Raw genomic sequence first — 13,901 nt, forward strand, 5'->3', positions numbered from 1 at the left:
ATTGTTTTTCATAGCTCAATATTACTCCATTGTGTAGATGTACCACATTTTCTATATTCATTCCTCTGTTGAAGGATATCTTGGTTCCTTCCAGCTTTTAGCTATTATAAATAAGGCTGCTATGAACATAATGGTGCTTGTGTGCTTGTTAGATGTTGGAGCATATTCTGGGTATATGCCCAAGAGTGGTATAGATGGGTCCTCAAATAACTCTATGTCCAATTTTCTGAGGAACCACCAGACTGATTTCCAGAGTGGCTGTATCAGCTTGCAATCCTATCAACAATGGAGGAGTGTTCCTCTTACTCCATATCCTTGCCAGCATCTGCGATCATCTGTGTTTTTGATCTTAGCCATTCTGACTGGTGTGAGGTAGAATCTTGGGGTCGTTTTGATTTGCATTACACAGATGAATAAGGATGTTGAACATTTCTTTAGGTGATTCTCTGCCATTTGATATTCCTCAGTTGGGAATTTTTGATTAGCTCAGAATCCCATTTTTAATAGGGCTATTTTGTTGTCTATAATCTAATTTCTTGAGTTCTTTGTATACATTGAATATGAGCCCTCTATCAGATATAAGATTGGTAAAGATATTTTCCCAATCTGTTGGTTGCTGTTTTGTTCTTTGACAGTGTCCTTTGCTTTGCTTTACATAAGCTTTGCAATTTTATGAGGTCCCAATTGTCAATTCTTGATCTTAGAGCATAAGCCATTGGTTTTCTGTTCAGGAACTTTTCTCCGGTGCCCAAGTGTTCAAGGTTCTTTCCCAACTTCTCTTCTATTAGTTTCATTGTATCTGGCTTTATATGAAGGTCCTTTATCCACTTGGACTTGAGCTTTGTACAAGGAGCTAAAAAATTGATCGATTTTCATTCTTCTATATCACCATTCATTAAAAAGGCTGTCCTTCTTCCACTGGACAGTTTTCATCCTTTGTCAAAATTAAGTGACCATAGGTGTACAGGTTCATGTTTGGGTCTTCAATACTATTCCATTTATCTACTTTCCTGTCTCTGTACAAATACCATGCAGCTTTTATCACTATTGATTTGTAATACAGCTTGAGGTCAGGGTGCTGATTCCCCAAGAAGTTCATTTGTTGTTGAGAATAGTTTTTGCTATCTTGTTTTTTTTTATTATTCAAAATGAATTTGCAAATTGTTCTTTCTATCTCTATTAAGAAATGAGTTGGAATTTTCATGGGGATTGCATGGAATTTCTAGATTGCTTTAAGCAAGATGGCCATTTTTACTATATTAATCCTGCCAATCCATGTTCATGGGAAATCTTTCCATTTTCTGAGATCTTCCTTGATTTCTTTCTTCAGAGACTTGAAGTTCTTGTCATACACATCTTTCATTTGCTTGATTAGATTCACACCAAGGTATTTTATATTATTAGTGACCACTGTGAAGGGGGTCATTTTCCTAATTTCTTTCTCAGAAAGTTTATCCTTTGAGCAGAAGAAGGCTACTGGTTTGTTTGAGTTGATTTTATACCCAGCCACTTTGCTGAAGTTATTCATCAGGTTTAGGAATTCTCTGGTGGAAGTTTTGTAGTCACTAAATTATTCTATCATATCATCTGCAAATAGTGATATTTTGACTTTTTCCTTTCCTATTTGTATCCATTCGATTTCCTTTTGTTTTCTTTTTTTATTATTTTATTTATCTATCTATTTATTTATTTATTTATTTATTTTATTTTTATTGGATGTTTTATTTACATTTCATATGTTGTCCCCATCCCCCACCCACCCAGGAACCCCCTATCCCCTCACCCCTCCTCCTTCTTCTCTGAGGATGTAACCCCTACCTATCCCCACTCCCATCTCCTCACCCTCAAATTCCCACCCCCTGGGGCATCCAGTCTTCATGAGGTCAAGGATCCCTTCTTCCACCTATGCCTAGCAGGGCCCTCCGCTCTTACATTTACAGCTGAAGCCATGGATCCCTCCCTAAGTGCTCCCAGGCTGGTGGTTTAGACTCTGGGAGCTCTGGTTGGTTGGTATTGTTGCTCTCCTCATGGGGCCACAAACATTTTCATCTCCAATGGTCTTCACTCTAACTCCTCCATTGGGAACCCCATGATCAATTCAATGGCTAGTTGTGAGCATCTGCCTCTGAATATGTCAGACTCTTGCAGACCTCTGAGGAGACATCTATATCAGGCTCTTATCAGCATTCACTTCCTGACTTCCACATCAGCATCAACCTTTGGTGACTGCACATGGGATGGATACTCAGGTGGAATGCTCTTCAGACGGCCCCTCCTTCAGTTTCTGTCACTCACTTTGTCTCCATATTTGATCCCTTGAGTATTTTGTTGCTCCTTCTAAGAAGGACTGAATCACCCCCACTTGGTCTTCCTTCTTCATGAGCTTCATGTGCCTGTGAGTTGCATCTTGGGCATTTTAAGGTTCTGGGCTAATATCCAATAATCAGTGAGTGAATACCATGTGTGTTCTTTTGTGTTTGGCTTACCTCACTCAGGATGATAATTTCTAGTTCCATTCATTTACCTAGGAAACTCTCGAATTCATTGTTTTTAATAGCTGAGTAATACTCCATTGTGTAAATATACCACATTTTTTTAATCCATTCCTCAGTTGAAGGACATCTGGGTTCTTTCCAGCTCCTGGCTATTCTAAATAAGGCTGCTATCAACATAGTTGAGCATATGTCCTTGTTATATGTTCCAGAATCTTTTTGGTATATGCCTAGGAGTGGTATAGCTGGATCCTCAGGTAACGCTATGTCTAAGTTTCTGAGGAACTGCCAGACTGATTTCCAAAGTGGTTGCACCAACTTGCAGTCCCACCAAAAATGGACGAGTGTTCCTCTTTCGCCACACCCTCGCCAGCATCTACTATCACCTGAGTTGTTAATCTTAGCCATTCTTACTGGTGTGAGAAAGAATCTCAGGGTTGTTTTGATTTGCATTTCCCTGATGACAAAGGATACTGAACATTTCTTTAGGTGCTTCTTGGCCATTCGAGTTCCCTCAGTTGAAAATTCTTTGTTAAGCTCTATACCCAATTTTTTAATAGGGTTATTTGGTTGTCTGGAGTCTAATTTCTTGAGTTCTTTGTATATATTGGATATTAGCCCTCTATCAGATGTAGGATTGGTAAAGATATTTTCCAAATTTGTTGGTTGTCATTTTATCCTATTGACAGTGTCCTTTGGTTTACTGAAACTTTGCAATTTTATGAAGTCCCATTTGTCAATTCTTGATCTTAGAGCATATGCCATTGGTGTTCTGTTCAGGAACTTTTCCCCTGTGCCCAAGTATTCGAGGCTCTTCCCCACCTTCTCTTCTATTAGTTTCAGTGTATCTGGTTTTATGTGGAGGTCCTTTTTCCACTTACACTTGAGCTTTGTACAAGGAGATAAGAATGGATTAATTTTCATTCTTCTACATGTTGTCCTCCAGTTGAACCAGCACCATTTGTTGAAAATGCTGTCCTTTTTCCACTGGACAGTTTTAGCTCCTTTATCAAAGATCAAGTGACCATAGGAGTGTGGGTTCATTTCTGGGTCTTCAATTCTATTCCGTTGATCATCCTGCCTGTCTCTGTACCAATACCATGTAGTTTTTATCACTATTGCTCTGTAGTACAGTTTGAGGTCAGGGATGATGATTCCTCCAGAAGTTCTTTTATTGTTGAGAATAGTTTTCGCTATCCTGGATTTTTTGTTATTCCATATAAATTTGAGAATTTAATTTTCTAACTCTGTGAAGAATTGAGTTGGGATTTTAATGGGAATTGCATTGAATCTGTAGGTTGCTTTTGTCAAGATTGCTTTTTTTTATTACATTAATCCTGCCAATCCATGAGCATGGAGATATTTCCATCTTCTGAGATCTTCTTCAATTTCTTTCTTCAGGGACTTGAAATTGTTGTCATACAGGTCTTTCACTTGCTTGGTTAGATTCACACCAAGGTATTTTATATTATTTGAGACTATTGTTAATGGTGTCATTTCCCTAATTTCTTTTTCAGTCTGTTTATCTTTCATGTAGACGAAGGCTACTGATTTGTTTTTGTTGATTTTATAAAAGGCCACTTTGCTGAAGTTGTTTATCAGGTTTAGGAGTTCTCAGGTGGAATTTTTGGGGTCACTTAAGTATACTATCATATCATCTGCAAGTAGTGATATTTTGACTTCTTCCTTTCCTATTTGTATCCCTTTGACTTCTTTTTGCTGTCTAATTGCTCTGGCTAGGACTTCCAGTACTATATTGAATAGGTAGGGGGAGAGTGGGCATCCTTGTCTAGTCCCTGATCTTAGTGGGATTGCTTCAAGTTTCTCTCCATTTAGTTTGATGTTGGCTACTGGTTTGCTTTAAATTGCTTTTACTATGTTTAGGTAGGGGCCTTGAATTCCTGATCTTTCCAAGACTTTTATCATGAAGGGATGTTGAATTTTCTCAAATGATTTCTCAGGATCTAGTGAGAAGATCATGTGGTTTTTTCTTTTAGTTTGTTTATAATATAGTGGATTACATTGATGGATTTCCGAATATTGAACCATCACTGCATTCCTGGAATAAAATCTACTTGATCATGATGGATGATTGTTTTGATGTGTTCTTGGATTCAGTTTGCTAGAATTTTATTGAGTATTTTTGCATCGATGTTCATAAGGGAGATTGGTCTGAAGTTTTCTTTCTTTGTCAGGTCTTGGTGGGGTTTGGGAATGTAATTGTAGCTTCATAGAACGAATTAGGTAGTGTTCCTTCTGTTTCTATTTTGTGGAATAATTTGAAGAGAATTGGTATTATGTCTTCCCTGAAGGTCTGATAGAATTCAGGACTAAAACCATCTGGTTCAGGGCTTTTTTTTTGGTGGGGAGACTTTTAATGACTGCTGCTATTTTCTTAGGGGTTATGAGACTGTTTAGATGGTTTATCTGCTCCTGATTTAACTTTGGTACCTGGTATCTGTCTAGGAAGTTGTCCATTTCATCCAGGTTTTCCAATTTGTTGAGTACAGGCCTTTGAAGTAGGATCTGATGATTTTTTTGAATTTCTTCAGTTTCTGTTTTTATGTCTCCTTTTTCAGTTCTGATTTTATTAATTTGAATAGTGTCTCTGTGCCCTCTGGTTAATCTGGGTAATGGTTTATCTATCTTGCTGATTTTCTCAAAGAACCAGCTCCTGGTTTTGTTGTTATTTTGATTGTTCTTTCTGTTTCTATTTGGTTGATTTCAGCCCTGAGTTTGATTATTTCCTGCCTTCTACTCTTCCTGGGTGTATTTGCTTCTTTTTGTTCTAGAGCTTCTAGTTGTTCAGTCAAGTTGTTAGTGTGTGCTCTCTCCAGTTTCTTTTTGTAGGCACTTAGAGCTATGAGTTTTCCTCTTAGCACTGCCTTCATAGAATCCCAGAAGTTTTGCCATGATGTGTCCTCATTTTCATTGAATTCTAAAACGTCTTTAATTTCTTTCTTTATTTCTTCCTTGACAAAGTCATCATTGAGTAGATAGTTGTTCAGTTTCCATGTGCATGTTGGTTGTCCATTGGTTTCATCATTATTAAAGACCAGTCTTAGTCCGTGGTGATCTGATAAGATGCAAGGGATTATTTCAATCTTTTTGTATCTGTAGAGGCCTGTTTTGTGACCAATTATATAGTCTATTTTGGAGAAGTTACCATGAGGTGCTGAGAAAAAGGTATATTCTTATGTTTTAGAATAAAATATTCTATAGATGTCTATTAAGTCCATTTGGTTCATAACTTCTGTTAATTTCAAAGTGTCTCGGTTTAGTTTCTGTTTCCATGATCTGTCCATTGCTGAGAGTTGGGTGTTGAAATCCCCTACTATTATTGTGTATGGTGTAGTGTGTGTTTTGAGCTTTAGTAAAGTTTCTTTTATGTATGTAGGTACCCTTGTATTTGGAGCATAGATGTTCAGAATTGAGAGTTCACCTTGGTAGATTTTTCCTTTGATGAGTATGAAGTGTCCTTCCTTATCTTTTTTGATTACTTTTGGTTGAAAGTCGATTTTATTTGATATTAGAATGGCTACTCCAGCTTGTTTCTTGGGAACATTAGCTTGGAAAATTGTTTTCCACCCTTTTATTCTGAGGTAGTGTTTGTCTTTGTCACTGAGGTGTGTTTCTTGTATGCAGCAAAATTCTGGGTCTTGTTTGTGTATCCACTCTGATAGTCTGCTTCTTTTTATTGGGGAATTGAGACCATTGATGTTAAGACATATTAAGGAATAATGATTGTGGCTTCCTGTTATTTTTGTTATTAGAGGTAGAATTATGTATGCATAGTTATCTTCTTTTGGGGTTGTTGGAAGATTACTTCCTTGCTTTTTCTAGGTTGTAGTTCCCCTCCTTTTGTTGGTGTTTTCCATCAATGATCCTTTGAAGTATTGGGTTTGTGGGAAGATATTGTGCAAATTTGGTTTTGTCATGGAATATCTTGGTTTCACCATCTATAGTGATTGAGAGTTTTGCTGGGTATAGTAATCTGGCTGGCAATTGTGTTCTCTTAGGGTCTGTATGATGTCAGTCCAGGCTCTTCTGGCTTTTATAGTCTCTGGTGAGAAGTCTGGTGTAATTCTTATAGGTCTGCCTTTATATCTTACTTTACTTTTTTCCCTTACTGCTTTTAGTATTTTTTCTTTGTTTTGTATATGTGATGTTTTGATTATTATATGAAGGGAGGTATTTCCTTTCTGGTGTAGTCTATTTGGTGTTCTGTAGGCTTCTTGTATGTTTATGGGCATCTTGTTCTTTAGGTTAGGGAAGTTTTTCTCAATAATTTTGTTGAAGATATTTACTGGCCCTTTAAGTGGGGAATCTTCATTCTCATCTATTCCTATTATCCTTAGGTTTGGTCTTCTCATTGTGTCCTGGATTTCCTGGATGTTTTGAGATAGGAATTTTTTTGCATTTTGCATTTTCTTTTGACAACTGTGTCAATATTTTCCATAGTATCTTCTGCATTTGAGATTCTCTCTTCTATCTCTTGTATTCGGTTGGTGATGCTTGCGTCTATGACTGCTGATCTCTTTCTTAGGTTTTCTATCTCCATGGTTGTCTCCCTTTGAGCTTTCTTTATTGTTTCTATTTCCATTTTCAGATCCTGAATGTTTTCGTTTAATTCCTTCTTTGTGTTTTCTTGCAGTTCTTTAAGGGATTTCTGTGATTCCTCTCTAAGGGCTTCTACCTGTTTACTTGTACTCTCCTGTATTTCTTTAAGGGAGTTACTTATGTCCTTATAATCCTCTGTCATCATCGTGAGAAGTGATTTTAATTTTGAATCCTGCTTTTCTGGTGTGATGGGGTGTTCAGGGATTGGTATATTGGGAGAACTGGGTACTGATGATGCCAAGAAACTTTGATTTCTGTTGCTTATGTTCTTGCATTTGTCTTTAGCCATCTGTTTAACTCTAGTGTCACCTGCCCTCACTGTGTAAGACTGGAGTCTGTATTTCCAGTTATCTTGCTTGTGTCAGAGCTCCTCAGAGTCCAGATGTCTCTGTGGTCTTATGATCCTAATCTCCTGGGTGGAAGAACTCCTGGAACTCAGGCCAACTCTTGGATCTGGAAATCCTTCTGCTCTGGGTGCAGTGGTTCCTCTAGGATAGCTCAGAATATGATGTCTCCCAAGTGCAAATCAGCTTGATGTCTGCTGCTCTGAGTGCAGTGGCTCCTCTAGGGTGGCTCAGGATTCAGTATCTCCACAGGAGCAGACCAACTCTGTGTCTTCCCCAGCCCAAAGGACCAGGCAGGGGCGGAAGGGAAGTGGAATTCTGGAGGGGCAGGGTTTGGGTAGCTGGTGGGTCCTGAATGTCCCTGGTTCCCAGATGTAACTCTGGGGCTTAGGGAGTGAGGTGGAGTTCTTACCAGCTACTCTGAGTGCAGTGGCTCCTCTAGGATGGCTCAGGATTCAGTATCTCCACAGGAGCAGACTAACTCTGTGTCTGCCCCAACCCAAAGGTTCCTTTTGTTTTCTAATTGCTCTGGCTAGGAGTATATTGAATAGGTAGAGAGAGAGTGGGCAGTTTGTCTAGTCCGTGATTTTAGTCGGATTGCTTCAAGTTTCTCTCCATTTAGTTTGATGTTAGCTACTGGCTTACTGCATATTGCTTTTACTATGTTTAGATACAAGCCTTGAATTCCATATCTTTCCAGACTTCTACCATGAAAGGATGTTGAATTTTGTCAAATTAATTCATAGCATCTAGTGAGAAGATCAGTTGTTGTTTTTTTCCTTTGAGTTTGTTTATAATGGATTACCTTGATGGATTTTCTTATATGGAACCATCCCTGCATTCCTGGGATAAAGCATACTTGACCATGAAGGATGATTGTTTTACTGTATTTTTGGATTCAGTTTGTGAGAATTTTATTTAGTATTTTTGCATCAATATTCATAAGGGAGATTGGTCTGAAGTTCTCTTTCTTTGTTGGGTCTTTTTGAGGTTTAGGTATGAGCATAATTGTGGCTTCATAGAAAGAATTGTAGTATTTCTTCTGTTTGTATTTTATGGAATAGTTTGAAGAAAATTGGTGTTCTCTCTTCCTTGAAGATCTGATAGAATTCTGCACTAAACCATCTGATCCTGGGCTTTTTTGATAGGGAAACTTTTAATGACTGCTGCTATTTCTTTAGGGGTTATGTGACTGTTTTTATGGTTTATCTGCTCCTGATTTAACTTTGATACATGGTATCTGCCAAGAAAATTGCCCATTTCATCCAGATTTTTCAGTTTTGCTGAGTATAGGATTTGTAGTAGGATGTGATGATTTTTTTAATTTCTTCAGTTTCTGTTATTATGTCTCCCTTTACAATTCTGATTTTATTAGTTTGGATACTGTCTGGGGGGCATCTAGTTAGTCAGGCTAAGGGCTTGTCTATCTTGTTGATCTTCTCAAAGGATCACCTCCTTATTTTGTTGATACTTTGTATAGTTTATTTTGTTTCTACTGGGTTGATTTCAGCACTGAGTTTGATTATTTCCTGCTATCTAATCCTCTTGAATGTATTTGCTTCTTTTTGTTCTAGAGCTTTCAGTTCTGCTGTCAAATTGTTAATGTATTCACTCTCCAAGTTTTTTTTTTTTGTTTTTTTTTTTGTTTTTTTTTTATAGGCGCTTACAGCTATGAGTTTTCCTCTTAGTACTGCTTTCATTGTGTCCCATAAGTTTTGGAATGAAGAGCCTTCATTTTCATTAAATTCTAAAAAGTCTTTAAGTTCTTCCTTATTTCTTCCTTGTCCAAGTTATCATTGAGTAGAATGTTGTTCAGTTTCCACTTGTATGTGGGCTTTCCATTATTTTTGTTGTTATTGAAGACCAACCTTAGTCTGTTGTGATCTGATAGGGGGCAAGAAAATACTTCAATCTTTTTGTAACTGTTGAGGCCTGTTTTGTGACCAATTATATGATCTATTTTGGAGAAGGTATCTTGAGGCACTGAGAAATAGGTATATATATATATATATATATATATATATATATATATATATATATATTTAGGATCAAATATTCTATAGATATCTGTTAAATCCTTTTGATTCATAAGTTCTGTTAGTTTCACTGTATCTCTGTTTAGTTTCTATTTCCATGATTGGTCCATTGCTGAGAGTGGGGTGTTGAAATCTTTCACTATTATTGTATGGGCTGCAATGTGTGCTTTGAGTTTTATTGAAGTTTCTTTTATGAATGTGGGTGTCCTCGCATTTGGATCATAGATGTTCAGAACTAAGAGTTTATCTTGGTAGATATTTCCTTTGACTAGTATGAACTGTTCTTCCTTATCTTTTTTGATTTATTTTGGTCGAAAATCAATTTTATTCTATATTAGTATGGCTACTCCAGCTTGTTTCTTGGGAACATTTGCTTGGAAAATTGTTTTCCAGCCTTTTACTCTGAGGTAGTATCTGTCTTTGTCACTGAGGTGCATTTCTTGTAAGCATCAAAATGATGGGTCCTGTTTATGTATCCAGTCTGCTAGTCTACAATTTTTTTATTGGGGAATTGAGTCCATTGATGTTAGGAGATGCTAAGAAAAAATGAATGTTGCTTCTTGTTATTTTTTATTAGGGTTGGAATTATGTTTGTATAGCTATCTTCTTTTGGGTTTGTTGGAAGAAGATTACTTTCTTGCCCTTTCTAAGTTGTAGTTCCCCTCATTGTTTTGGAGTTTTTCATCTATTATCCTTTATAGGGCTGGATTTGTGGAAAGATGTTGTGTAAACTTGATTTTGTCATGGAATATCTTGGTTTTTCCATCTATAGTGATTGAGAGTTTTGTTGGGTATAGTAGTCTGGGCTGGCATTTGTGTTCTATTATGGTCTGTATGATATCAGTCCAGGCTCTTCTGGCTTTTATAGTCTCTGATGAGAAGTCTGGTGTAATTCTGATAGTTCTGCCTATATATGTTACTTTGCCTTTTACTCTTACAGTTTTTAGTATTTATGTGTTGTTTTGTTCATTTGATGTTTTGATCATTATGTCACAGGAGGAATTCCTTTTCTGGTCTAGTTTATTTGGAGTTCTGTAGGCTTATTGTATGTTTGTGGACATCTCTTCTTTTGGTTAGATAAACTTTCTTCTATAATTTTGTTGAAGATATTTACTAGACCTTTAAGTTGGGAATCTCCACTCTCATCTATACCTATTACCCTTAGGTTTGGCCTTCTCATTGTGTTCTGGGTTTCCTGGATGTCTGCATTTTCTTTGACCATTTTGTCAATGTTTTCCATGGCATCTTCTGCACTTGAGATTCTCTCTTCTTTCTCTTCTTTTCTGTTGGTGATGCTTGCATCTATTAATCCTGATCTCTCCTTCTGAGAGGGAGAGGGAGAGGGAGAGGGAGAGGGAGAGGGAGAGGGAGAGGGAGAGGGAGAGGGAGAGGGAGAGGGAGAGGGAGAGGGAGATGTTTTCTATCTCCAGGATATTCTCCCTTTCAGGTTTCTTTATTGTTTCTACTTCCATTTTTAGATCCTGGATGGTTTTGTTTAATTCTTTCATCTGTTTGGTTGAGTTTTCTTGCAATTCTTCAAGGAATTTTTGTGTTTCCTCTTTAACAGTTTCTACCTATTTACCTGTGTTCTCCTGTATTTCTTTAAGGGAGCTATATATGTCCTTCTTAAAGTCCTCTATCATCATTGTGAGAAGTCATTCTAAATCTGAATCTTGCTTTTCTTGTGTGATGGGGTGTCCAGGACTTGCTGTGTTGGGAGAACTGGGTACTTATGATGCCAGGCAACCTTGGTTTCTGTTGTTTATGTTCTTGAACTTGCCTTTCACAATCTGGTTATCTCTATTGCTACCTGTACTCACTGTCTCTTACTGGAGCCTGTATCTCTTGTTATGTTGGTTGTGTCAGAGCTCCTCAGAGTCTAGCTGTCTCTGTGATCCTGTGATCCTGAGCTCCTGGGTGGAAGTATTCCTAGGACTCAGGCTGCCTCTGGGATCCTGAAATCCTCTGATCCTGAGAATCCAGCTTCCTTAACTGCTCTGAGTGCAGGGTATTCTCTGTTGCTCTGAGTACAGTGGCTCCTCTGCTGCTCTGAGTGCAGTGGTTTCTCTGTGATGGATTAGGGTATGGTGTCTTCATGGGAACAGACCAGTTAGGAAACTGCTGCTCTGAATACAGTGGTTCCTCTGGAATGGGTCAGGGTTTGGTGTCATCATGGGAGGAAACCAGCTAGGAGACTGCCCCAGCAGAAAGTACCAAGTGAGGGGCAGAAGGGGAGTGATATTATGGAGTGCGGGTTTTAGGTAGGTGATGGATCCTGTGTGCCCCAGGCTCCCACTTGCAGCTCTGAGGTGTATGGTTGTTGGGAAGTATTCTTATCTGCTGCACTGAATACAGTAGTTCCTATGGGATGGGTCAGAATATGTTGTCTTCAGGGGAGCAGACCAGCTAGGAGTATGCCCTGGCAGAAAGGAACAAGCAAGAGCTAGAGCCCTCATTTTTAAGGAGTGGTATTGAGAAGGGAAAATATTTTAGTTGTTAAAAGTAGTTACTGTTTCCCAGAAGATTTGAATTCTATGCACTCCCATTAGGTAGCTCCTACCTGCCTGTAACTACTGCTTCAGGAGATGTCATTTCCCCCAGCTTCCATGGGCATAGCACTCAAGTGTATTTACCACTATATAAATACTCACATATATCATTAAAAGTAAAAATAAACTTCATAAAATTGAAAAGAATTTTATCACATGTAGATAATTTTGTACTTTCATATTTAGAAACATTTTAATGATTTTAAAAATTTTGATAGTATGCATGACTTTTTGAAGTTAAATTGGAAAAAATGATACTTTTTCTCAGATTTTATGATGATACAAAAGCAAATAGATAAATGGCATTTAAGAGAATTAAACAGTGTAAACAATCTTTTCTATCCTGTTATTTTTCCTTTAAGCATATATACATATTTATGTTTAAAGACTCACATGACACATGTAAATATTAATTATATAGTTTTATATGTAAACCAAATATTATATTACTGTATCAAAATGTCATATTAATGTGCATATGTAAATCATATCACTCTCATGTGACATGCATATTTACAAGATTGTTTCACACATGTGTTTCTATACTAAGAAAATGCGATTTTTTTTTCAGTGGTTTATTTGTCTTACTGCTGGGGGTAGTCAAAGTCCTCACACTTACTACTTGAGATGTTAGCAACTGAGCTGTACCTTCATCTTCAGTAAATAATACACATTTATTTTAATTTCAGTATTTACTTAAATGGTTTCTGAATGTAACTATAAGCTAATCTATTTATTAAGAAGGATGCAGTATACACCCTGCCTAAACTTTCCATATTAGTTTCATCTTCATGCAACTCCCTACAAGAATATAGGCATTTCATATGACAAAGAGCTGATGGAAATATAAACTGTCATAGATATTTTTAATTATAAATACTCAGAAAATTCTAGTAGAGTTTTGGCTGTGAGCTAAGATTATTTATATTAGGCAAAGGAAGGATGAATAAGCAATCACTCCTTTATAGAAAATAATTATAGTAGGAAATACAGAAAATAAATAATTACATGCTAAACTAATTCTTTACTCACAATACAGTGAATATCAAGGGAGAACACATTTTTATATACAATGAAAACTAAATCAAGAAAACAAAGGTGAAGCACTTTAAAAGTAATTATAGAAAAGTTGTGAATAGTTTAGCCTGAATTTGTGAATTTGTTTATTATAAGACAAAGAATATGCTAAAATGTAGTTGCAGCTTTGGGAATTATCTAAAACAGTAAGGAGCAAGACACAGGCACAGTATTTCTACAAAGACAACCAAACAAAGAAAAGTGACATGGGAGTTTCAAGAGGCAGAACTTGTCTACAGACCCCAGGTTCTGCATGCAGAATCATGAAAATCTATACAAGAGGTCTAGATAAGTAAAGACTACTTAAAGTGGATTCTGAGTATATTTGCAGCATTTAAATTATGGAGACCTGGCAAATATGAATGTTTGGAAAATCAGGCAAATCACAGTGTTTGCACCTCTATCCTTTCTGTGGCTATTGAATGTTATTCCTGATTCCTGATCTTGACATCATTGATACATAAACACATTTTTATTTTGCATATTGTTTTAGACTGGGTTTTTTAAAATAAAAATTAAGTACAGATACGAAAAAGCCAAGCCCTGATACAACATAGTTTTAATCAAGTAGTAGGATCACAATATTCTTCATAATGAGAAATTCAGATGTTTTGTGATTTCTTAATTAAAAAGAAGAAAAGTTATGTAGATCAAATTAGGTAGTTACTAGCAGTCTAAAAGGGAAATAAGAATGAAGATGGGTACACCCTTGCAGAAAAAAATTAGTTGTCTTAGCATCTTTAAAACTAAGATAATTAAATGAAATGGATATCACAATGCTTT

This window comes from Grammomys surdaster, unplaced genomic scaffold (genome assembly GCF_004785775.1).
Source record: "Grammomys surdaster isolate TR1022 unplaced genomic scaffold, NIH_TR_1.0 126298, whole genome shotgun sequence".
Classification (NCBI taxonomy): Eukaryota; Metazoa; Chordata; class Mammalia; order Rodentia; family Muridae; genus Grammomys; species Grammomys surdaster.